At 36.3% G+C, this 24117-nt stretch overlaps 3 long non-coding RNA genes across 3 annotated transcripts; 2 read left to right on the forward strand and 1 right to left on the reverse strand.

Annotated features, from left to right (window-relative positions):
* Positions 1 to 1173: 1173 nt before the first annotated feature.
* Positions 1174 to 1611, forward strand: LOC149691215 (uncharacterized). Its single transcript, XR_016383590.1, has 2 exons — positions 1174 to 1304; positions 1362 to 1611. It is a non-coding gene; the product is annotated as an uncharacterized LOC149691215 (long non-coding RNA).
* Positions 1612 to 7054: 5443 nt separating this feature from the next.
* LOC149691216 (uncharacterized) lies at positions 7055 to 8612 on the forward strand. Its single transcript, XR_016383565.1, has 2 exons — positions 7055 to 7672; positions 7747 to 8612. It is a non-coding gene; the product is annotated as an uncharacterized LOC149691216 (long non-coding RNA).
* Positions 8511 to 10184, reverse strand: LOC149691217 (uncharacterized). The gene is made up of 5 exons (XR_016383564.1): positions 9725 to 10184; positions 9608 to 9652; positions 9372 to 9516; positions 9240 to 9289; positions 8511 to 9175 (listed from the first exon to the last, which is right to left on the reverse strand). It is a non-coding gene; the product is annotated as an uncharacterized LOC149691217 (long non-coding RNA).
* Positions 10185 to 24117: the final 13933 nt, after the last annotated feature.

Genomic DNA, 24117 nt, shown 5'->3' on the forward strand with positions numbered 1-24117 from the left:
TTGTTGAATAACAATTGGCAATCATGAATTCAAAAAATAATAGGCAACGGCGGTGGCATCCCAAAATAATTAAGTTTGCTATTCATCTTTATAAGAAATCAGCATCAGCATACAATGCTTTGGCTGCAAGTGGAATGTTCGAGTTGCCTTCTAAGAGAACCTTGTACAATCACAGCTCTCATGTTGGACTTTCTCTGGATTTACGGAAGAAAGTTTAATTCAAGCAACTGAAATGCTTAACAAAGCTTGCCAAGAAGAGCATCAACGATATGTTTCCGTCATTTTAGACGAAATGAAGATTAAAGAGGATATTATTTATCGAGCAAGTACGGGTGAGCTGGTTGGGTTTAGTAATTTGGATGATACAGGAAACGAAATCTTGAAAATAAGGAATACAAACAACGATTTACCGGAAGTAGCAACACACGTGCTACAAATAATGATACGTAGTATAACCGGTAATTTCAAGTTCCCACTAGCATATTTCCCTTGTAAAGACATGAACACAGACAGTCTTCATAGAATAATTTCTGAAGCCATATCAAAACTAGAATTTTATGGGATTAAAGTTTTAAGTGTTATTGCTGATGGTGCCAGCACCAATAGGAAAATGTTTCGCAATTTTGTTCAAGATGGGTTTTCTTGGAAAAATCTGTACGCTTGCGATGAAGAAAGAGACATTTATTTCATATGTGATCCTCCCCACATTTTGAAGACGGCAAGAAATGGGGTCAGCAACAGCAACTTCCACACTAAAACTAAAAACCTCATCAAAAACGGACAACAAATAAAGTGGACTCACATAGTAAATTTGTACGACTTGGACTATAAGCGCACTGTAAAATTGGTCCCAAAACTCACCAGAGACCACATTTATTTAGACTCTCACTCTAGGATGAGAGTAGGCCTTGCTGCTCAAGTTTTTAGTGAAGCAGTGGCGAATGCATTAGAATTAGAATTTGGAGAGTCATGCCGCGAAACAACGAAACTAATTAGAATATTGAACAAATTTTTCGATTGCATGAACACAAGAAATTTAAAAGAAGGAATATTCAAGCGAAATCCCAACTTGCTCCCCTTTAGTAAAGCAAATGACGAGAGATAAGAGGTACTAATAAAGTAATAATAAATTTCGCTCATTACTATGAATATTAATTATGTTTTTTAGTGGCTTGAAGGACCTTTCTTGAAGTATTTCCAGGAATGGCAAACTGAAGTAGACAACTTGCCAAAGTCAGTTACAGCAGCCGAAAGGAAAAAAATTACACTAAGTCGTGAGACAGTTGAGGGATTTCAAATGACAGGTAGAACATTTAATCTGGAGCATTTATCGTTGTTTATTTTAATCTATCCTATTACAGCCAAATCAGTTCCTGCAATAGTCCGGTTTTTACTTGGAAAAAAGGCGAAGTTTGTACTCACTAATCGTCTAAATCAAGATTGTTTGGAGCAGGAATTTGGTAAACAGCGCGGTTCGTGTGGCGGTAACAACAACCCCGATGTTCTACATTTTGCTCAAAATGTTGATCGTTTCAAAGATCTGGAGGGAATTATAATAGCCCCGCAAACTGGAAATACTATAGTTAATGAATAAATTTTAATGAAAAAATCTTAGGACAAATATCTTTAATAATCACTACGATTAAAAAAATATCACAATAACTTTAGGAATAAAAACCAGTATTGAATCCTTTTTTGTTGAGATTATTTTTCTAAACCTACTATCACAGACATTAAGGAGATTTTTTTTAAACCAAGTATATATCACGACCATCGTGGACTATTCCCTTCACTTTAGTCTTTCTTAACTATGCTAAAATTTTCATTTTTGGCTTTAGCAGCTGCATTATTTTTCCCTTTGATTTGTTGCAACCCTTTTCGCAAGCTTGCTTGCGATCTTTGATTCTCATTTTTTTTCCCAAAATATTTTGCACGTAAATAGAGCTGTAACCCATTTCCCCTTAATTTGAGATAGCTTTCGACTAAAATTTTTAAAATGGTACCTTCCTTTTCATTTGGCACTTTAGAAAGCTGTAGCAAATTATGCCAGCTCTCTTTCACTAGATCATTTTTAATGACCTTATCTCTCGCATTCTCTCTCCTCCTTGGGTTATACTCAATTAGAGTGGTGCCATTATAGTAGGTGTCTACCATGCTATCAATCATTTCGATTATTCCTAGAAACCCAATCTGTTATTTCCAAGTTTGGTAACTCTTGGGTTACGTATGTCCGTATTTCTTCTCCGGATCCCTTTATAGCTAAGGTTTCTCTAATATTATAAGCTAAAACTACCCTATTTTTACAAACTGAATTGACAGTAGAGCCAGCAACAAAATATAAAATTTGAAGTTTTCTAATAATTTCTTTGGTATCAGTTGTGATAGGAACATATTTGTTTATTATAAAAAAACGTCTTGGTTTGGACCAAGGCCGAAAAAAACAAACGATATGTGTGAGGTTTATCATTTGACTGAAGTTTCAGATATTGCAATTTTTTTTAAATATTTTTATTCCTTTAATCCTTAATCAATATTTAATTCAATCAACTGATTTTACTGTTAATCGATCTATTCCCTCTAAATTAATTTAAAAAATTACATATCTACGCTTTTTCAAGAATAATTCCATTTTCCGAAAACATTTTATCATGAAATTCATTATTTTGAAGGGAGTACGTGTTTAGGAATCAATATTGAATATTTGAAATATTATACTAAGTGTCTAAAAAGAGCAAACGTAATTTGATGTAACTCGAAAGTAAAATGTAAATATGTAATAGTAGACGCATATACAGTTTGACGCAAGTTATACATTAAACTTCGAATATCGAAGTGCTACATTTATTTGTCGCGACCCCAATGGCAGCATCGCCCCGTGTTTTAGTTCCTCTGTATGTAATTTCCAAAATGGTTTAAACGCTAACAAATCTACACCGCCTAACTGATCGGTCCTTCGACGCAAACGAGTGTCAAGCTATAATAATTCTACAGGGCCGGTAGGCCCTTGTAGATATGACATGACACCCTTCCGTAATGTTAAAGAAAAAGTCACACCTTTTAGGGTTAGCGTCCCATAGAAAAAGCATTAAAAAATTTTCGGTTTTTTAACGAAATGGTCATAGGTCATACGGGAAAAGTATAGCGAAGTTAGTTTTCGGAATACTTCTAAATTAACAAGCATTTATTAAATGGGAAACTTACGTGTTTCGATTTTTAATTAATGAATTCTAATTTTTGTAATTTAACTAATTAAGATAGTACGTCAAAAAATTACTTTTGGGCCAGAAGTCAGCCTAACCTTATAGCGCGCTTAAACCATGCTTAAACCTAATGCTTCATTTTGTTCTCGTTGACAACTAGAAGGGCCTAGATTTGTGGGTGGTAACAAGTTACGTTGACAAATTGCAAATGTTGGCTTTCTTGCTGATTTTTACTAATTTCTTAGCAGTAGACGCTAACAAATTACTTTGGTATTTCATCCGAGCTTGAGCACCTTTATATGTATTTTCTAATTAACTGTAGCACCCTTAATAAGAAATACGTCGTTATCAGGTCGAATTTTCTTCTAGAAAAGTAATTCAGGTAAATAATTACAGTTAATAGAGGTTTTTATATCATTTAAAGTAAGCTTTTCGACGTTGTTTACGGCCAAGGCTTAAGTTGTATAGACTAATGACACCCCAAGTTATTTCCCCATAGAGCTTAATACAGTCGAAGGCAGAGGGCTGCCATTACCCTATTTTAGTTACTCTATGTAATTATAGTCTCATATAGTGTCTTTCCTCTTTCTTTGAAGATTATTAAAAAGGCTGATTTCCGGCTCTCATTTGTTTTGGAATCCTGTATACGTATAGTCTGCTCAATTTTATGCTAGAAACATAGCCTTAGCTGCCTAACCGGGTTTACCCTAGGTTGTTTATTATGCTGTATTTACCGTGTGCGCTTCCAATTTGATGTAAAAAATGGCATACCTATTCAAATTATTAACGTGTTGAAGTAAAGATAGTTCTTTTCACCCTGTGAAACTTTCGAGAACTTCGAAATACTACTGGAAAGGTGACAAAATGTGTGTTTACCCTGCGGCAGTAAAAGAGTGGTGTTTGCTACTTTGCGTTAGCGCAGTTGGTTCAACATTCCCATATGAGGTATACATGGTTTAAATATTTTATAAGCTAAATCAACGCAACGATGGTGTTTCACCGTATCAAAAATTCAACAACAGAAATCTACGGAAAAACTGCAAGAAAGTTCTCACTGAATCAAGAATTCAACAACAGAAATCTACGGAAAAACGGCAACAAAGTTCATTAAGTTTTGAACATGGCAGTGCTGTTTACATTAGCGCAGTTCTTTCAACGTTACCATTTAAGATACTAAGGGGTTAAGCAAGGAAAAATCAACATTCCCATATGAGGTATACATGGTTTAAATATTTTATAAGCTAAATCAACGCAACGATGGTGTTTCACCGTATCAAAAATTCAACAACAGATATCTACGGAAAAACTGCAATAAAGTTCTCACTGAATCAAAAATTCAACAACAGAAATCTACGGAAAAACTGCAAGAAAGTTCTCACTGAATCAAGAATTCAACAACAGAAATCTACGGAAAAACGGCAACAAAGTTCATTAAGTTTTGAACATGGCAGTGCTGTTTACATTAGCGCAGTTCTTTCAACGTTACCATTTAAGATACGAAGGGATTAAGCAAGGAAAAAAAACGGCTCATTTTTGATATAACTATTTTATTTTAAAAAAAATTAAATATAATTTGAGAAAGAATTTGGTATTTAAAAAATTTATAATTAGAAAAATATTGTAATTAGGAAAAAAAATGTATTTTGGAAAAAAAAAATGTATTTACAATTTAGGAAAAGAAATTTATAATATTAATAAAATAAATAATAAAAAAAAATCATTCATTAAAAAAAAACACACTTGAAATAAAAAATTAAATGTAATATTTAAAAAAAAATGCTTAATCTTGTTTTTGTTTTTCAATCCTGTAAGGAAATGGTTTAAAATTATGATTTTAAATTATAATGATGAAGGGACCTGGGTCCAATTCTTTAAATATTTTAGCTCGTTACAACAATTGAAAATTATTCCTTAAAGAGTTTATGTCAATGTCGCTAGTCAGCAGGCAATTTTATGACAGATATAAATAGCTGCAAGTTTTATTGTGTGAGATAGACGCTAGCCCTTTAGTCAATTGTTATGACATGCAAAATATTTTTGAAGAACTGCAAACCGCGCAGAAGAGTAAGCAGGAAACCGGCTATACAGGGTGTACCAAAAAGGGTGGTACATCCAGACTACAGTTGGCTCTATTGGCGATTTAAAGTCGAAGATGCTTTATGATATTTTTGACACCATTTATGACCGAATTAAATAAATGCTAATTTATTTTTAATTAAGGGGTCGTCTGTGAAAATCTTAAATTATCATTTTTAAAAGGTGACCTTGACAGCAAAATCTCATAGAATATTTCGACTCAAAATTGCATTTAAAGCAAACCAACCAACTTCTGTTCAGTCCAACCACCCTTTTTGGAACATACAACTTACAAATTAATTTCAGTTTGTATTTCCTCCATCGACATGTCGTCGTCCTCCTCCTCCTCCTCTTCAACGCGTTTTGGTGAAGTACGCTCACCATCAGCGCCTTGAGGTTGGGCCGTCTCCTCCCCAGCGCCTTGAGGAGGGACAGTCCCAACCTCCACCAACGAATTTTGTTGGTCCCCTTCTACTAAAATTTAATAATACTTTGTAAATTTTCACTTTTAAGTAATAAATGAGTTTTATACCACGAACGCGGCTCCAACAGTCGCGCATCCGCAACACTCCACTGCCTTGAGGCGGGGTCGGCACCACTCCGGCCCCTTGGGGAGGGACAGGCCCAACCCCCGCCATGGAATTTTGTTGGCCTCCTTGGTCTCCTTTTACCAAAATTGAACAATACTTTGTACATTTTCACTTTTAAGTATTAAATGAATTTTATACCACGAACACGGCTCCAACAGTCGCGCATTAAGTGGCCGTAGCGGCCACAATTATTACAACGCCGGCCCCTGGCGTTGCGACCGCTACGGCCTCCACCACCATTAACCCGGCCGTTTCCGCCGCGTCCACGGCCCCCTCTTGGGGCAAAAGCTCCGCGCCCTCTTAGGGCCAAAGCTCCGCGCCCTCTTGGGGCAAAACCCCCGCGCCCTCTCGGGGCAAAACTCCCGCGCCCTCTCGGGGCGAAACCCCCGCGCCCTCTTGGGGCAACAGCCCCTTGTCCTCTGGGGGCAAGAGCCCCACCTATGGCGTTTAATATGCCATCTCCCAGTCCTCCAGCAATAATATTTACGGTAACATTGCTGTTTTCGCCAATATTGAAAAGTCGCTCCATTTTTTAACTAGAATTTGAAATAAAGACCCTCATTATGGTACTAATCTTTCCTTCACTTACGGACTTTTTCATATTAATTGTAGGCCTAGCTGATTTTAAGAGTGAAAAATATTAAAGGGATTGAAAATCAGGCCGGAGAAATAGGGTGAAGTGGAATTATTATTTCTTGAATTAATCGAACTAAGTTTCTTGAAGACACGTTTATCTTAATTACGGGCCTGTACTGTACTTTTAACTTTTTTCACCATTAGCCAACCGGCAAGCGCTGCCTGCTTTCTACTACCCCTAAGCCTTAGCTGCTGCCATGAAAGAAGGCAACGCTCATTAACCGAGGCTTAACCTATATATTTTGAAAAAACGCTTTTTAAAAATTTCAAAGTGAAATTATAATCCATAAGTGTTCTAAAGACTGCTAAATAAGTAATTAATCACAAAATAAGCCTAATTTTTAATAAATTTTCCATTTATAATCATATTCTATGGTAGTAAGTTTAAAAATAAATCCGCTTACTTCGTAACGTCTCGTTGTTTGAAAATTGTAAGTGCATTCAGCAACCACTACCAAGATCTCGGTTTAGTCAGCCCACTCGATCACGCGCTGCTCGCCCTATCTTTCTACGTAACCAATAACCTAAAGCGCTTTTATGGTGGACGTAGCTAAACGCAGCGAATAAAACCAGGGAATACGGTAAATTTACTTTCTTCATTAATATAGCTTTTCCAGTAGTTTTAAAACAAAAATATAAGATAATTGAAAGAACAACAGTTACAGACAGGTTTACAATATTTCTTTATTTATATGGCAGGAAACAATCACAACTACATAATTTTAAAAGTGGCGGTATAGGAAGTTTGTTCTGTTTAAAGCGACATCTCGAGGAAAAGGTGTTAAAAAATGTTTATCTGATCTCTTAGAAGGAATAAAGAGTATCAGAAGTATTATACATATATATTATTATAAGTAGGGAGGTTTCTTATAATACTTCTGAGAGTATGTATAATTTCGGCATGATTGTTATTTTAAAAATGATTTTCACTTTATGATTTCTAAAACTCTATTTGTAACGTTAATCTTGAGCTTAATATAAAGTTTAGTCGGTTAGAGTATTTTCAAAACTAAACTACCTGTTGACTAGCGAGTAATAAGCATCTCTTCAATATCTATTTACAATGCGATATAATAAACGATGCGTGGTTCTTGGATGTTCAAGTTGTAGTGACAATCTAGCCCAAGACGATTCAAGACGATTCCTACAGTTTACATTTATTCCCGAAAGGTACTGTAGACCTTAACAAAAAGTGCCCTTTTGCGCAACTGGAGTATTTGGCTAAGTTTTTTTCCAATGTAAAGGTAATGATAATCTAATTAAAATGTGGATTTTGGCTACAAATCGTGGTAAAGAGTGGACACCGAACAAAGTGTCCGTTATTTGTTCAAAACATTTTTGTCAAGATGATGTTCTCGTTACTAAAGGGAAAAAAAGGATGTTATTAAAACCACATTCAATACCAATTCATGGAACAAGTTTAGATAAAGACCTTCTAGAAAGCTCAAATTCTAAACTTTTACTAACAGTACATGAAGATATAAATTTACTACATGCTCAAGCTTTTGATGATAATGAAACAGCAATCCAATCAAAACCAACTGGAGGTAACGTTGCGCTTGTAGGCACAGTTCTGCCACCATGTAAAGAAGGAATAAGTATTGCAACAAGAAAATTTGGCACTAAATGTAAAGCTACGCAAACTGTTATTACAATGGCTACGAAAGGTACTCAGACACTAAACTTAAATAATGTTTGGTTTCAATCGAAAGACATTTTTGGAGTATTGCTGCTAGAAACGTAAGACGCCAGAGACATTTGTTGTGTTATCTAATGTTTCAAGTCCAGAAAAAGGTGAAGAATGAAATTTAAATTTCTTCCAAGCTTTGCGTCAATCGCAAACAACATGCAATAGAAGTTGAAGATTATCAGGCTAGAAATGTAGAAAGCAACTAAATGCAAGAGTAATTTTTACTAAACATAATGTCATAAAAAATGAATGACTATAGAATTGCATCAAAATAAATGTTTACCTAATTTTTACAAATTTAAGTAACATCATTACCGCTTTTGAAAAGTTAGCCTCACTTATTTTTTCTTTATTTAATCCTTTTTTGTGATTTCGTTCTGTGTACATTATTTAAAATAAACATCAAAATTATTGAGATGATATTTTCCGCAATCATGTTAATTATTTCCTGGTCTATTGCTAAAATTTTCAAATTTCTTTAAATGAAATATTATTATCATAACAGATTTAAAAAAAGCAAACTCATTATTTCTTCATTAATAGACTTCCATGCTTTTAACGGAAAAATATAAGAAACAAACTTCCGTGCTTTTAACGGAAAAATATAAGAACAAATATTTTTTTCTCAAATAAAAAATTGATTACATAAAATAATCACAACCACATAATAATTTTAAAAGTTGCAGAATATAGCGAGTTCGTGCTGTTTCAAGTGATAGTAATTTTCACCTTCTGATTTAATCAAAGAGGCTAAAAAAAGGAGTAGAAGGCTTGACTGAAGTGTTCTGGGCGGCTTTGAAATATTCACTCTGAACTTCCAGTGTGCTCCTGAAATGTTTTGCCAAAGCTGCTAGTTCAACTGCCGTTCTTATTACCCTCTTTGATTTAATAAAGTTTGAATTCCATTTGCTACGTATTTATAAGGGTTTGTCTGTTTCAGTATTTTCATCACTAAACTCCCTTTTGCATACAGTCATGCCTCTCTGCAAGGAAGGCAGTATTGAAACGAGAAATATGTCAGTAAACGTAAAGCTCAATTCCACTTACAATTTTCCAACTTCTTCAGATTGCACACTCCACACGAGTTTTCTTCCAAACTATTTAAACGTACGTTTTATGTTTCAATCAAACTCAAATTTCTATCCTAGTCAATTTGGGTCTTAACCATTTTAACAATACCTTAAAACTCCATCTTTCTACCCAAATCCAATGGTGTATTGGCATTTTTGCCAACCACTTTTTACTATAATCCACACCTTTGGACAAACATGGATCGTTTCGTTGGTATGGTTTGAAAGTCGTATGATGGATTTAATGTGCGCCCCTTTTCAATCAAAGCAACAGTTACATTATATTGGCCTTTATTATTACTGATTAATGATGTGAAGCTCTTCTGAGCTTTTCGCATAAGTTACCTAATTTTAAATCAGTGCATTTCGTTGTCGATGTTGAAGTTTACACTACAATCAACGTTCAAGGATGTTACCAAATTATCTATTGCGAAACGGCAACATTAAACTTTCATAACTTACGTTCGCGGGATTCGAAAACCAAATCATAATTATAATAATAAAAAAGCTCTTACAATATACACTTTAATTAAAATTCAGCCTTGAAATTAGAAACAAGAAACATCAACCAAGGCTCGGCTAAAATCGAGGAAGTAAACAACATATACAACAATGGAGGGTTATTCTCCGCATCTCTGATTGGGCGCTGTTTGTAGGTCTTACCTCCCTGGTCTCAGGGCCGGAAATAAGGAAAATTTCTTATAGGACATGTGTCCAGTGACCCCCTATTTGACTGGAAAATTTATTGGACATTGTCCACTGGCGTGTGCATAAATAGTGTCGCATCTTCATGGTCAAGCCATAAAAACTACGGAAAATTTATTGGTCAAAATGTCCAGTGACCCCCTTAGTTTTTAAAAAAATTATGGGACATTTTAAAATTTTATTGGACAATGTCCAGTGTCCTGTGCTTATTTCCGGCCCTGCCCTGGTCTTACCGTTTTCCGTAGAGTACTAGCAATCTGTTACCATGGAGTGGTATTAAATGATTCTAAGAGAGAATTGGGGTATTTTTAAAGGAACTTTCGTTTACACGACAATAAATCTACCCCACGCAAAATAGCCCACGCAAAACAATATTCAAGCTCAGCCAGTCAGCCTCGTGTATAAGCGGTCGTATTAAAAGGTTTACAAATTTCTTCAATAACATTTCAAACTAAACTGAACTGAATCAATGCTAGCTGGAAATCTAACAACAGTGACGTATACGCGTTAAATGACTAACAGTACAGTGCACGTTGACTCGTGCTCGTGTTTGGTTCATTTTTGAATTTAATTGACGAATTCAGGCTTATTTGATAGGCCTACTTTTCTCCAAACTCTTAATTAGTTTTGATTCAAGGGCTGCTTATGGCTTACGCTTTTTTAAAAGCGTTCTAAGCTTAACTTTGCTGCTTTGAGGATTTATTAAGGTAAGATTTATTTTGATTTTTTTTCTTTGTTTGTGCTGTATTCTTTTATATTTTCTTTGTTTGTGCTGTATTCTTTTCTGTCTCCTTTGTTTGTGTTGTATCCTATTTTTCTTGTCTACGACTCCTGTTACACTGAATAAAATAGACCTCTTGTGGCTCACTGAGAAAACCTTCAGTGACTTGGTAATAGACCTATTGTGGCGCACTGAGAAAACCTTCAGTGACTTGGTAATAGACCTATTGTGGCGCACTGAGAAAACCTTCAGTGACTTCGTAGTAGACCTATTGTGGCGCACTGAGAAAACCTTCAGTGACTTGGTAATAGACCTATTGTGGCGCACTGAGAAAACCTTCAGTGACTTGGTATTAGACCTATTGTGGCGCACTGAGAAAACCTTCAGTGACTTCGTAGTAGACCTATTGTGGCGCACTGAGAAAACCTTCAGTGACTTGGTAATAGACCTATTGTGGCGCACTGAGAAAACCTTCAGTGACTTGGCAACGAAACACATCTTTGTGTGCTAAATTTAAGAACTCAAAATGGTTTCTCGAGAAAAAGTTAGAAGGGACAAGAATCGTTTGAAAAAACAAAGTCAAAGAGCGTTGATAGCTAAAACTAAGACTTTAGCGAACAAAAACAAATCAAAGTGCAAAAGGTACTATATAAAAAAAAAACAGCTCTTTCAGAAGAAATCGAGTGATGGACTCAATCGCAAGTCTTTATTGACAAGTTCAATAAAAACTCAAAAGGTTTTGCAGGCCCCTAAAATAGGTGGCGCTTCTCGACAAATAAAAGTTGGTGCGAACCCGACTAAGAATTATGTTAAAAAAGTCTCCTTTAACAAAGGAATTTTTAAAACAAAAAATAAAAAAATGATTGCCGAAAGTTTCAAGCGGTTTTTGGTCACGCGACTTACGGACCGTTTAATGACGAAAAGAACTTTTGCTAATTCACGTAAAAAGCAAAGTTCCAAATTTGCATCCCACAAACTCCTATGCCAGTTGCTATCTGGAAAAACATTCTATTTAAAAAGGCGAATATATTCGGCCTACCATGCAAGGCGCTCGTTACTTATTGAAGATTTCAAAAGTTTCGCGAAGAAAGTGCAAGAAATTGGATTGGTGGATAGTGACAATTTTATCAAAGTCATTGGAGGAAAAAGGCTTCACAGTAGTCTGGAAGAAGCTTTTTATCACCAGACAACATATTTTACTTTGGGGAATGATGGCAGAATTTTGAAAAACGAGGACCACGAAACGCGTTTTGAAAAAATTTTGCAGTTCGACGAAAATGGTCTATTAATAAAAGTGTTAAGAGAAAGCTCTCGTATCGGCGAAAAGGTTAATGAATTATGGGTTGATGAAAGTGGTAATTTTATTGACCAGAAAAGACTGAACAAAGGCATTGAACGCTGCTTGCAAGTTAATGATTTAGGGGTTGTCACGAATCTATTCAATGCAGTAGAAAACGTGTCAGAGGAAAAAAATCCCAAAGCGAATATCGTAATTAACGAATCTGGGTTTATTGAAACCAAAGAAAAAGCTTCGTATTGGGAATGCAGCGACATTTGCAACGTTAGAGAGCGGGCTATTTTTAAAGTCGTAGCTTTCATTAACCAGGCGGCAAAGGCCAGTGATAGCGACCTAAATGAACTTTTTGGCTCTGATTTTGACGTTTGCTCCTACAAAAACAAGTTTTGCCAGAAATCCATTGTCAAATTGCCATTGGACGATTCAGATTTTGAAGTTAAAGTTTTGCCGTATCTTGGTCATTTCTTATATTGCTCTGAAAGCGAGGAATGCCAAAGTTACTTGAGGGCCTTCAGAGAACTGGCTCCGCATTACTCTGGGATTAGAACTATTTTGAGTAAAATCTACTCCGTTAGAGCGTTGCTTAACGCTTTTTCAACATTGACCGATGAGATTGAACATGGTGATTACGAATCTCTTAAAAATGTTATACCCAAAATTAGTAAAGTTGTGGAGGCACGTGGATTAAAAATGTCAAATGCCGAAAACGAGGCGACGAAAGGCGGTGAGAACGATATAAGGCCTTGTCTCGATGAGGGTGAAATCTTGGCTTTCTACGCTAAACAATTTGCTAGAGCTGAGCGTGATACGAATGAATTTCACGACACATCTTGCGATTGTTGCGCTAGATTATTGAAAAATTCTGATTTGAGGACCGTGGAAAAACTAGCATGCACTTCAGTTTTTGACAACCACGCCTTTCTCATTTTAAGAGCTGGTTTACTGTTGAAAAATCCAGAGTTCAGAGAAATGGACATGCTTTTATGCCCTTATTGTTCTAAAGAGTTGCAAAAGGGAAAGGTTCCAATTAGATGTTTCCTCAACGGCTTGGGGGTTGACGTTCCTCCGACCGAGGTCACGAGTTTGAACATGTTTGAAAAGGCCTTAATTCAGCTTGTGAAGGCATTTCACACTGTTGTCCGGTTAGGTACTAAAACTAATTCAAACATGCAGTTTGGCGCGGTGAAAGCTTTGAAAGGTAGAATCATATATTTGCCAATTCCAGTCCAAAAAAATTTGGATATGATACCAGCAGCACTGCCTAAAGATCACGAATTGCACGTCTTGGTTAATGGTTTGCCCACTAGTGACAAAAAGATTTGGCAAAAAATTGTTCGCCTTGATGCTTTGAAAAAGGCCGTCGCTAAACTGAAAAAAATTAATCCATTGTACAAAGACATTGATATTACTCTTATCAATGAGGATTACATTTATGGCACCGAAGAGATTAACGGAACTATTGAAGACGAAAATTCATTAACTCCCGATGAATTATTGGCAAAAACGGATCCTCTGGCGCTGTTAAACAACCGCGACGAGGTCAATACAAACGGCTTCAGTACAGTTGCAAAAAATCCGCAAGCGGAATCGCACCAAATCGATATCGATGTTATCAATGATGGTGTGATCGAATCAAATCTTTCGCCAGACGACCGTTATAAAATTTTAACTCAACCTGAGGCACTGTTGCGAAAACTCTCAAAAGATGAAGTGAATGAGCTGTACGATCACTATACAATTCACCCGGTGAATGTTCAGCCGTCAAAAGATTTGTTGGCTTCTTACCAAATGAAGCGTGTCGAAGCCGAGCCCATCAGTAATTGGGACAAAAATCTAGAATACATGTCATTCGTGCACTTGTTCCCAATGGCTCGCTATGGCAAGCACGACGAAAGACCGTTTGGGAAAATGACGGAAACTGAATACCGAATTTCTCGTCTTTTGAACGCGAATCCAATGTTTAGACGTGATTATGCGTTCATGTTCCATTTATACCAAGAGGCCGAAATGAAATCCATTAACAGTAGTTTGAATTACGTTCTACGCGTGAAAAAACCCATGAACGTATCGGTCAATGATTTCGTGAATCAAGTTGATTCTCGAGATTCGGAGCTCGAGAGTAATTTAGCGACTTTCATGGCCCACATTCGAGGAACCAAGGATTATTGGTATAAAGTTCTCAAATGTGTTTTGGCCATGATTAGGGAGTATGGCCCCCCTACTTGGCTTTTAACTTTTAATCCGGCCGAATACGATGACATTGAACTTCACGACCACCTACGACGAGTGAATGCTGACGTGCCAGGGATCGAATCTATGTCGGTGGCTGAACTATTAAATTTAGATCCTCTTAGCGTTAGTTTACATTTTCACAACAAAGTGAGGTCTCTCCTAAGCAACTTTGTGCTTTGTAAAGAGAATCCGGTTCTTGGACCGATAGCGCATCATTTTGTGCGCGTCGAGTACCAATCTCGCGGCTTAGCCCATTACCATTGCTTGTTGTGGGCCGAGGAAGCTCCCGTGATTGGTTCCTCTTCGGGAATAGCTATTTTAGAATACGTGCAGAAGTATGTCACGTGTTCAATCCCAAAAGCTGCTGAAAGTCCAGAACTTTACCGGCTAGTAAAAAAATTTCAAACACATAAATGTTGCAGCAGTTGCTACCGAAAGGTTAAGAGAGGAAATAAGGAGCTCAAAGTGTGTCGTTACGGTTTTCCTCGAAACGTTACAAACGTTGCGACATTGAACTCTGCTGAATCAGTTACGCGTCATCGTAAAATGAAACGAAGCCAGAAACGCCTGTATGATTTGCCCAGAAATGAGAGCGAAGTTTTTATCAATGACTACAATCCGGCATTACTTTTGGCATTGAAAGCCAATATGGATTTGCAGTTTGTCGCCGATTCCTCGGAACAAGTGGCGATATACGTCACGTCGTACGTGACAAAGGGAGATCGGGCTGAAATGGATCAGTGTTTCGCAGAGTTGGCACACGAAAGCTTGTCTAAAAGACTGTTCGCTTATGGACTGAAATCTTTCACAAATAAATCGGTCGGTATTTACGAAGCCTTGGACATGATGTTGGGTCAGAAATTGTTTCAAAAGTCTGACAGCACCAAATTTATTAACACTAACGTGAAGGAAAACCGATCCAAAGTTTTGAAATGTTACAAGGATCTTGCGCGCTTGAGGGAAATTGATCCTGAAAGCGAAGACATTTGCCAACCAGGGTTTGTGGACGATAAGTATCCCAACAGACCCGATAGCTTGGAAGATTTAAGCTTGCGCGAGTTCGGCCGATTTTACGACTACGTCAAGTACTCGGAGGCAGCGAAAAAATCTGAAAATGTAATCGAGTTGAAAAATAATCTCGGTTTGATGAGAAAGAGGATTAAGCCCTACATAATAGAACATTACGTTCACGACCCAATAGAGGAACCAGAAAAGTACTGCCACTCTCTACTTATTCTGTTCAAACCATGGCGAAACGAAACTGAGTTATTGGGCGAATTTGCAACCTACGCTGAAGCTTTCAAAAGCGCATTAACGACGCTAAAACCCATGAGAGAATACCATGAGAAATTTTCGGTTTCCAAAGAAGTTGAAAAGAAGCGCAAAGCCTCCGAAAAAGCTAAAGAGACTTCAGCTCTTTCGGATACAGAAAGCTATGACGATGAAAATGCCCTTCAAGGGAAAGAAATCGTCGTTGAAACGGAAAATGCGATGCACGATGTCGAAGCCGCTATGGAAATTGATTTCGAGGGCATGACACTAGACCAAGTTGCGCTACTCAACACTGATCAAAAAAGGGTGTACGACAAAGTCATGGATCACTTCACTCAAGAGGGAGGGCAAAAGGAAAATTTTTGCCATTTTGTGTCTGGTCCGGGTGGCACTGGAAAGTCCTTTCTTATTGCCACTATCGCCAACGCCGTTAGACGCCACTTTAAAAATGCCGGTAGCGTCGCGATCGCCGCTCCCACGGGCTTGGCTGCTCTAAATGTCAACGGCGTAACGTTGCATAGGTTACTTATGTTGCCAGTAGAACATGGGCGTACCGCGGAATACCATTCCCTCAATTCCGAAAATATTTCCATTATGAAACAAACTCTGGGAAATTTGAAACTCTTGATAGTCGATGAGATCTCTATGGTGTCTTCGGTCTTACTAACTTACGTTCATTTGAGGCTAAATGAATTTTGGGAAATGAACAAGCCTTTCGGCGGTGTCGTTTGCATTCTCGTTTTTGGAGATTTCTTCCAATTGCCGCCTGTACAGGGTAATCCCGCGTTTTTAAAAGTCACTTCCCAGGAAGCGAGACTAAGATTTAATAGCATTGGTGGCACTGATCTTTGGAAGTATTTCCAATACGATGAACTAACGCAAAACGTACGACAGGCCGGCGACAGAGTTTATGGCGACCTACTTAACCGAATTAGAATTGGAACTGTTACGAAAGATGACGTTTCAACCTTAGAAAGTAGACTAGTTCCGGGAGGGAACAAAATTGAGGTGGCTATGAATCTTTACGTTGAGCTGGTTAAAGAAGGATTTCATCCCATCTGTTTGATGCCGAAATTGGCCATGTGCGATAAATTCAACATAAAAATGCTCGAAGAAAGCCGACAGAAAGTTGAATGCGTTGAATGCGAAGACAAACTCGTTAATTACGACAAAAAAATTACCAAAAACATTGTCAGGAGACTCAAAATGTTAGACAATGAGCCGTCTAAAACCGGAGGTCTTGAGAGCAAGCTGTATCTATGCGTTGGATCTCGAGTAATGGTTAGGAGAAACATCAATTTCGAAGAAGGTGTTATTAACGGCACCATGGCCGTTATAACGGGATTCCAAAAGAACGACCGTGGAAACATCATTGGTATCCGGATCAGAGTAGATCGGGAACCAAACAACGAGAACAATAAGCCCGACTTTGTAGTCGAGAAAATGAGCGTCAAGTTCTTGCTAATGACCAATGTATACGTGAAACGAACGCAATTCCCCATAATCTTGGCATACGCCATTACTATACACAAAAGCCAGGGAATGAGTTTAAAATGCGCAATTATGGATTTGGGATCAAGTTTATTTGGAACCGGCATGGCATACGTTGCTCTATCGCGAGTGACTTCCTTGGCCGGTCTCCATCTCTTGCAGTTAGACCCGAATAAAATTATGGCAGATGGACGAGCCATTGCGGAGTATAACAGGCTGCGTCAAAAACACAGACCTGATCTTCCACTTTTAGAAATAGTGGGGTCGGAAGCAAAGAGAGGTACAAAAAGGCCAACGTCGAAGAGTATTTTAGAAGGTGAAGGAGAGCGATCTGATGAAACGGCAAAAGAAAGACCAAATAAAAAGATTAGACTAGGTCTTCAAAGTGTAGACATTTTTCCCTTGAAAGGATTTGAAAATGGAGATGGAGTAACGTGCTACGCAAATAGCGTTTTGCAATTGCTCTTACTGATTCCGGAATTAAGAAACATGGTTAAAGGGCATAAAGGATCATTGAGCGATAAGCCTATTTTGACTTGCCTTCGTAACACTATTGAGCATGTTGAAAATTCAAATTTGAGTTCTGGCGACGATGGTTTCAATTTGCGAACGGCTGTTGGTCTGCCTTTTACCCACAAACAACAACAAGATGCTAGTGAATTCTTATGGGTTCTCTTGCCAAAACTTTGCGAAGAAATGGAAACTTGTGACTCTGACGCTCTTCAAGAACTATTATGGACAAAGTCGCAAAACGTTACCAAATGCCCGAACTGTCACCTTGAAAAAAGTTCTGGAAACATTATCCAAAGCTGCATCTTCACTCTTCCTTTGCCAAACCTCGCTAAAATTGATTGGAAACTATTAATCGAAAGGATGAGACCAGCAATGATGGCATGCGGAACTTGTAAACACAGAGAAATTAATGAACGTGATGTATTGATTTCTGCCAGTAAGTACGTATTTCTGTGGTTTCCAAGAGATACTGTAGTAAATGGTCACCCTATTAAGATTTTAACCAAAATATCGGGATTCGAAAATCAGAAAGTGGTTTTAAACCAAAGCGTTTACAAAACTAGGGGCGTGATCATTCATAAAGGTTCATCTTTAAACCAAGGTCACTATCTGAATTTTATTCGAAAAGATAACAGCTGGTACGAGGTTAGTGATACAACAATCACCAAGCGTGACAGATTCGTCAGTAACTTGACTGATGTCTCAATTATCCTTCTGGAGAAAGTCTCTCCTTTTTAAAGAGAACCTAGCCTAACTAGCGTTGTTAAGGGTGATCACTAAAAAATGGTAAATTAAGGAAACATAGGAAATTTGCCCTTGAAATATACAGAGATGTTGGTGTAAAATGTAAGCGAGAAAATAATGAAATTGTGGGGAAAAACTAGGAAGAATTTGTGGGGGAAAAACTAGGAAGAAATTGTAGGGAAAAAAACTAGGAAGAAATTGTGGGGAAAAAAACTAGGAAGAAATTGTGGGGAAAAAACTAGCAAGAAATTGTTGCAAAATAAACGAAAAGTACATAAATAAATTATCAATCAAAATCTACTTTCAAATGAAAAGTAGAAACTTCATTATAATTTCATGGTTTGAGAGTTTTACAAAACTATTCAAAATCTAATTATATTACTTTACGATTGCGAGTTAAATTCCAGAAATTTTGAAATTTCCGCCAAGCTATAGAAAGTATAGCTATAGTTATTTAGAAATTATCGAGAAACCCACAAGAAACTAATTCCCCGGTGTCTATTGCTATTGCTAAGTATTCCTCACAAACGAAGAACGTTTAGAAATATTTCAAAATGTAAGTTTTCCATTTAAATTTCAATATATCAATAAAATAGTTCGCAAAATCACAAGCGCCAATTAAATCTAGCAACATTCAATATCGTAATGCTGCCAAACAAGAGAATCGACCCCGTAATTAAGTAACATCGCTTGCGATTTCTCGCTATCCCTGATTCAACCTGTTTCCTTCTGCTGAAATATCCTCTAGTTGGCCGATGATTGAGAGGGGTGGCGGGCGGTTATTTCCTTTGCCTTTGAGACAACGTGGATAACACGTTGTTTAAGGCCATATCTCATATCAGTTAAAAAAATACAATGGCTATAATCTTCGAAGCAGGGTCCTATACAAAACTCTCTTATGGCCGCTTCTATCTCCTTTTCCTTTCTCTTGAAGCTCATTTAACACGTGGTCAAAAATATATAGACATCTTCTTCAAGCTTTGCTACTCATGAAGAATTTCCTCAATAATTCTCATTGATATATGTATAGAGTTTCAAAAGAAATAAACTTTTTTATCCTACATTTCAAATCGAGGGGTCACTTGAATAATCAGGTGTACAGAACTAAAGAAATCGATTACTTGATTACTAGAATTCTTAGAAAAACATTAGTAATCACAATAATTTTTGTGTTAATCAAAGGTAATGAGAAATCTCCTATAATCACTGGAAATCTCGTGAAACCTTGAGAAAATCAGAAACAATCACATGATTTACTAGTAATCTTTTGCAACCACCTCGGTAATCACACCTTTCGTGAAATAATCACAGATAATCAATCGAGGAATTCGAAAATCCAAAAGAAAAATCATAATCAGTTGAAATAGAAATAATCACTGCATTCATCGAAATTCACGAAGAACCCAGCGGTATTCACGACATTCACCCAAAAATCAATGGGATTCATTGGAATTCAAACAAAAATCGCGAGTAATCAGCGGCAATTACGGGAATCAGTGTAAAGATTATGGAAATCACCGACAATAATCGTAATCACAAAAATCAAGGAATTCTATCAGTAATCATCAAAATTCACATAAAAATTTAAAAATCAGTAGTCAGGTGTGAAACTTTTGGCTGATGACTAGACCCTCGTTTCAAATACTGTCATTTTTAAACTTACTACGTAAATAAAGTACAACATTATATGCTTATCGAAATCTGTTTTATTGAATATAACTTAAATATAATTACCGATATTCAATTATAATTTTAATTAAATTAAGACTGAAGGGACAGATATTATAAAAAAACGTCTTGGTTTGGACCAAGTCCGAAAAAACAAACGATATGTGTGAGGTTTATCAATTGGCTGAAGTTTCAGATATTGCAATTTTTTTTAAATTATTTTTATTCCTTTAATCCTTAATCATTATTTAATTCAATCAACTGATTTTACTGTTAATCGATCTATTCCCTCTAAATTAATTTAAAAAATTACATATCTACGCTTTTTCAAGAATAATTCTATTTTCCGAAAACATTTTATCATGAAATTAATTATTTTGAAGGGATTTCGTGTCAATGTTCACTAACTTGTAAGCACCTTGACGGAGATAGGTTTAATTGTTGCTGGCTTGGCAAACTTTCAGGTTTGTAATTTATAAGTTCCTGAGAAGACTGTTGCTCAAGAAAATATGATAAATAACTTTTTTGCTCAAACTAATTTATAATCTTATGATGTCTTCTTAAGACAAAGCAACATGTTTATCCGGTGTCGTTTCTTTTAATAGGTGGCTCTCCGCAGTAATGGAAAATTATGATATCGGCTGATATAACCAAAGGTACGGGTAAAGATTACATAAAAAGAAATACTTTTCAGTACCAATGACTTGTTATATTCATTTCCAGCGGAAATAATATGGTTAAACACATTATACCTTACCTCAATTTTCCCAATATATATTAAATTTTGCAATCACCAGAGGTTCCAGTGTCGAAACCTTTTCACATTAGTAAACGGTACATGACTTTCCAGACCTAACCTTAATAACACTATAAAAAATTCATGTACATACATAAATGTTTATGTACATGGCTTGAGACTCGCTAGCGCCGAAGGACCGATCACTTAGTGTAATCGGTGTACATTTGTTAGTGTGTACACCATTTGGAAATTACATACAGGGAAACTAAACCGGGGTCTTCACTTTCTCGCCTAGAAGCACTGCTATAGGCAGTGCGAGTTGACTGGCCTCCCGCGGCCCGCCTGTAGTGAACTTTGACACCGTCTGGCGATGACCCTAATGGTGGACAAGCCCCTGTGTGTTTTCCGAAATGGTCTCTACGCCTGATAAAATGATTACGCGTAATACGTAACCAGTGCACAAGTAGCGCCAACAATGTAGTAAAGGGTGATGACGTTTCAAATGTAGATTGACCAAGAATCTCAGAAGCACGGAGAGTGAAATTGCAGTGCAATCTTTCCTTCATAGAGGCATGAGGTGGCAAAAGAAATGTAGCGTTTTGATATACGAAATTAAATGTATAAATTCGCGCAACAACCTAGTATGGCATCCACTATTAAATATTCACATTTTCCTTTCGAATTATGTCAAAGTTCGCTTGATCTTTTAAGACAATCTGTAGAATATTCAATATTGCTCTCCCAACACGTACTCCCTTCAAAATAATTAATTTCATGATAAAATGTTTTCGGAAAATAGAATTATTCTTGAAAAAGCGTAGATATGTAATTTTTTAAATTAATTTAGAGGGAATAGATCGATTAACAGTAAAATCAGTTGATTGAATTAAATAATGATTAAGGATTAAAGGAATAAAAATAATTTAAAAAAAATTGCAATATCTGAAACTTCAGCCAATTGATAAACCTCACACATATCGTTTGTTTTTTCGGACTTGGTCCAAACCAAGACGTTTTTTTATATCATTTATGTACATGTATTTTTTATAGTATTAGGTTATTAAAGTTAGGTCTGGAAAGTCGTGTACCGTTCACTAATGTGAAACGGTTTCGACCTATATGGTAATATGGGCTGAGCGTGTTGCGAAGGCTCAGATGACTCGTACACTGGTATCATATATTTCATGTATTGGGAAAATAGAGGAAGAGGGGAGGTCGTAGTTGAGTGTGACTTCGCACAACTGGTAAGGCACGATGTGCTGAACCACATTATTTCCACAGGAATTGAATATAACAAACCATTGGTACTGAGACGTATTTATATTTATGTAATCTTCACCCTTACCGTTGGTCATATTTATACCGATATCATATTTTTCCTTTGCATAAAAGGAGAGCTACCTACTAAAAGAAACCACAGAGTACCACGGTTGTTGCTTCGTCTTAAGTAGACGACATTAGTCAATAAATTAGTTTGAGCAAAATAAATTCTTTATCATATTTTCTGGAACATCAGTCTTGTCACCAATTTACAACAGATTTAAATTTTTTTTGGTGCAAACTTGAAAATTTGTCAAGCCAGCCTTAATTAAAACTATGTCCGTCAAGGTGCTTACAAGTTAGGGAGTATCGACACGATATCCCTTCAAAATAATGAATTTCATGATAAAATGTTTTCGGAAAATGGAATTATTCTTGAAAAAGCGTAGATATGTAATTTTTTAAATTAATTTAGAGGGAATAGATCGATTAACAGTAAAATCAGTTGCTTGAATTAAATATTGATTAAGGATTAAAGGAATAAAAATATTTAAAAAAAATTGCAATATCTGAAACTTCAGTCAAATGATAAACCTCACACATATCGTTTGTTTTTTTCGGCCTTGGTCCAAACCAAGACGTTTTTTATAATATCTGTCCCTTCAGTCTTAATGTAATTAAAATTTGAATAATTTTATGTTTTTTGTACCGCCATACACTAGGGGTTGATACATTTCTATAGCTTAAGGAAGTACTTGAGTATCGTTAATTATATTTAACTTATATCTAATAACATAGATTCCGATAAGCATATTATGTTGTACTTATTTATGAAGTAAGTTAAAAAATGACAGTATTTGTAACGTAGAATATAAATGTTTATTTGTTTTATACACTATACATTTATCATTGCGAATTTTTGAGGAAGTACTTGAATATCGTTAATTACATTTAATTTATATCTAATAACATAGATTCCGATCAGCATATTATGTTGTACTTATTTATGAAGTAAGTTAAAAAATGACAGTATTTGAAACGTAGAATATAAATGTTTATTTGTTTTATACACTCAATACATTTAACATTGAAAAGAGCTAGAAGTTGATGTCTCTATATTTTAAACCGTGCCAAAAGAGAGGGGAAAAGGAGAAGCGGTCAAAGGGAAAGAGGGTTGTATAGGCGCTTGCTTCGAAGATTATATTTTTAACGGGTATGAGGAAGTATGGTCGAGAACACGTGTGATCCACGTTGAATCACAGGCAAAGGAAAAATACACCGACCCCCACCCTTTTTTCACCGGAATGCTGGAGGATATTTCAGAAGAACAAAATTTATTGAATCAGGCATAACGAGGGATCTCAAGTGATGAGGCCAAATTTTGAGCTACATCCTCTTGTTTTGTTTGGCAGCATTATAGAATGGAATGTTGTTTGATTTAATCTCCGCTGGTGATTTTGCGAACTATGCTAATGAAATTTAAATGGAAAAGTTCCATTTTGGAACAATCCAAATCGTTAAATTTAAATATGAGAGAGTTCTTCGTTTGCGGGGAATATATAGCAATAGACGCCAGCGAATTACTTTCTTGGGTGTTTGTGGATAATTTCTAAATAACTATAACTATTTCCTATAATTTGGTAGAACTTCAAAATCGCTGGAATTGAACTCTTAATCTTAAAGTTATATCATTTGATTTTGAATAGTTTTGTAGAACTCTCAAGCCATGAAATTATAATATAGTTTCCACTTTTGATTGATAATTTATTTCTGTACTTTTCGCTTATTTTTCATCAATTTTTTCATCAATTTTTTTGTTAGTTTTTTTCCTCTACAATTTTTTCATCAATTTTTTTTAGTTTTTTTCCCCTACAATTTCTTCCTAATTTTTTTCCACTACAATTTCTTCCTAGTTTTTTCCCATTACAATTTCCTCCTAGTTTTTTCCCTTTGCAATTTTCTCTTAGTTTTCTCCCCTTGCAATTTTCTCCTAGTTTTTTCCCCTTGCAATTTTCTCCTACTTTTTTTCCCTACAATTTCCTCTTAGTTTTTTTCCAATACAATTTCCGTGTATTTTTCCCCAACAATTTCCTCCTATTTTTCCCCCTACAATTTTCTCCTATTTTTCCCCCTCCAATTTCCTCCTATTCCCCCCCCCTACAATTTCTTCCTATTTTTTTACCCACAATTTCTTCCTATTTTTTTATACCCAC

The sequence above is a fragment of the Phalangium opilio genome, unplaced genomic scaffold, assembly GCF_054372755.1.
Source record: "Phalangium opilio isolate 3A_F unplaced genomic scaffold, DU_Popi_V2 ptg000026l_1, whole genome shotgun sequence".
NCBI lineage: Eukaryota > Metazoa > Arthropoda > Arachnida > Opiliones > Phalangiidae > Phalangium > Phalangium opilio.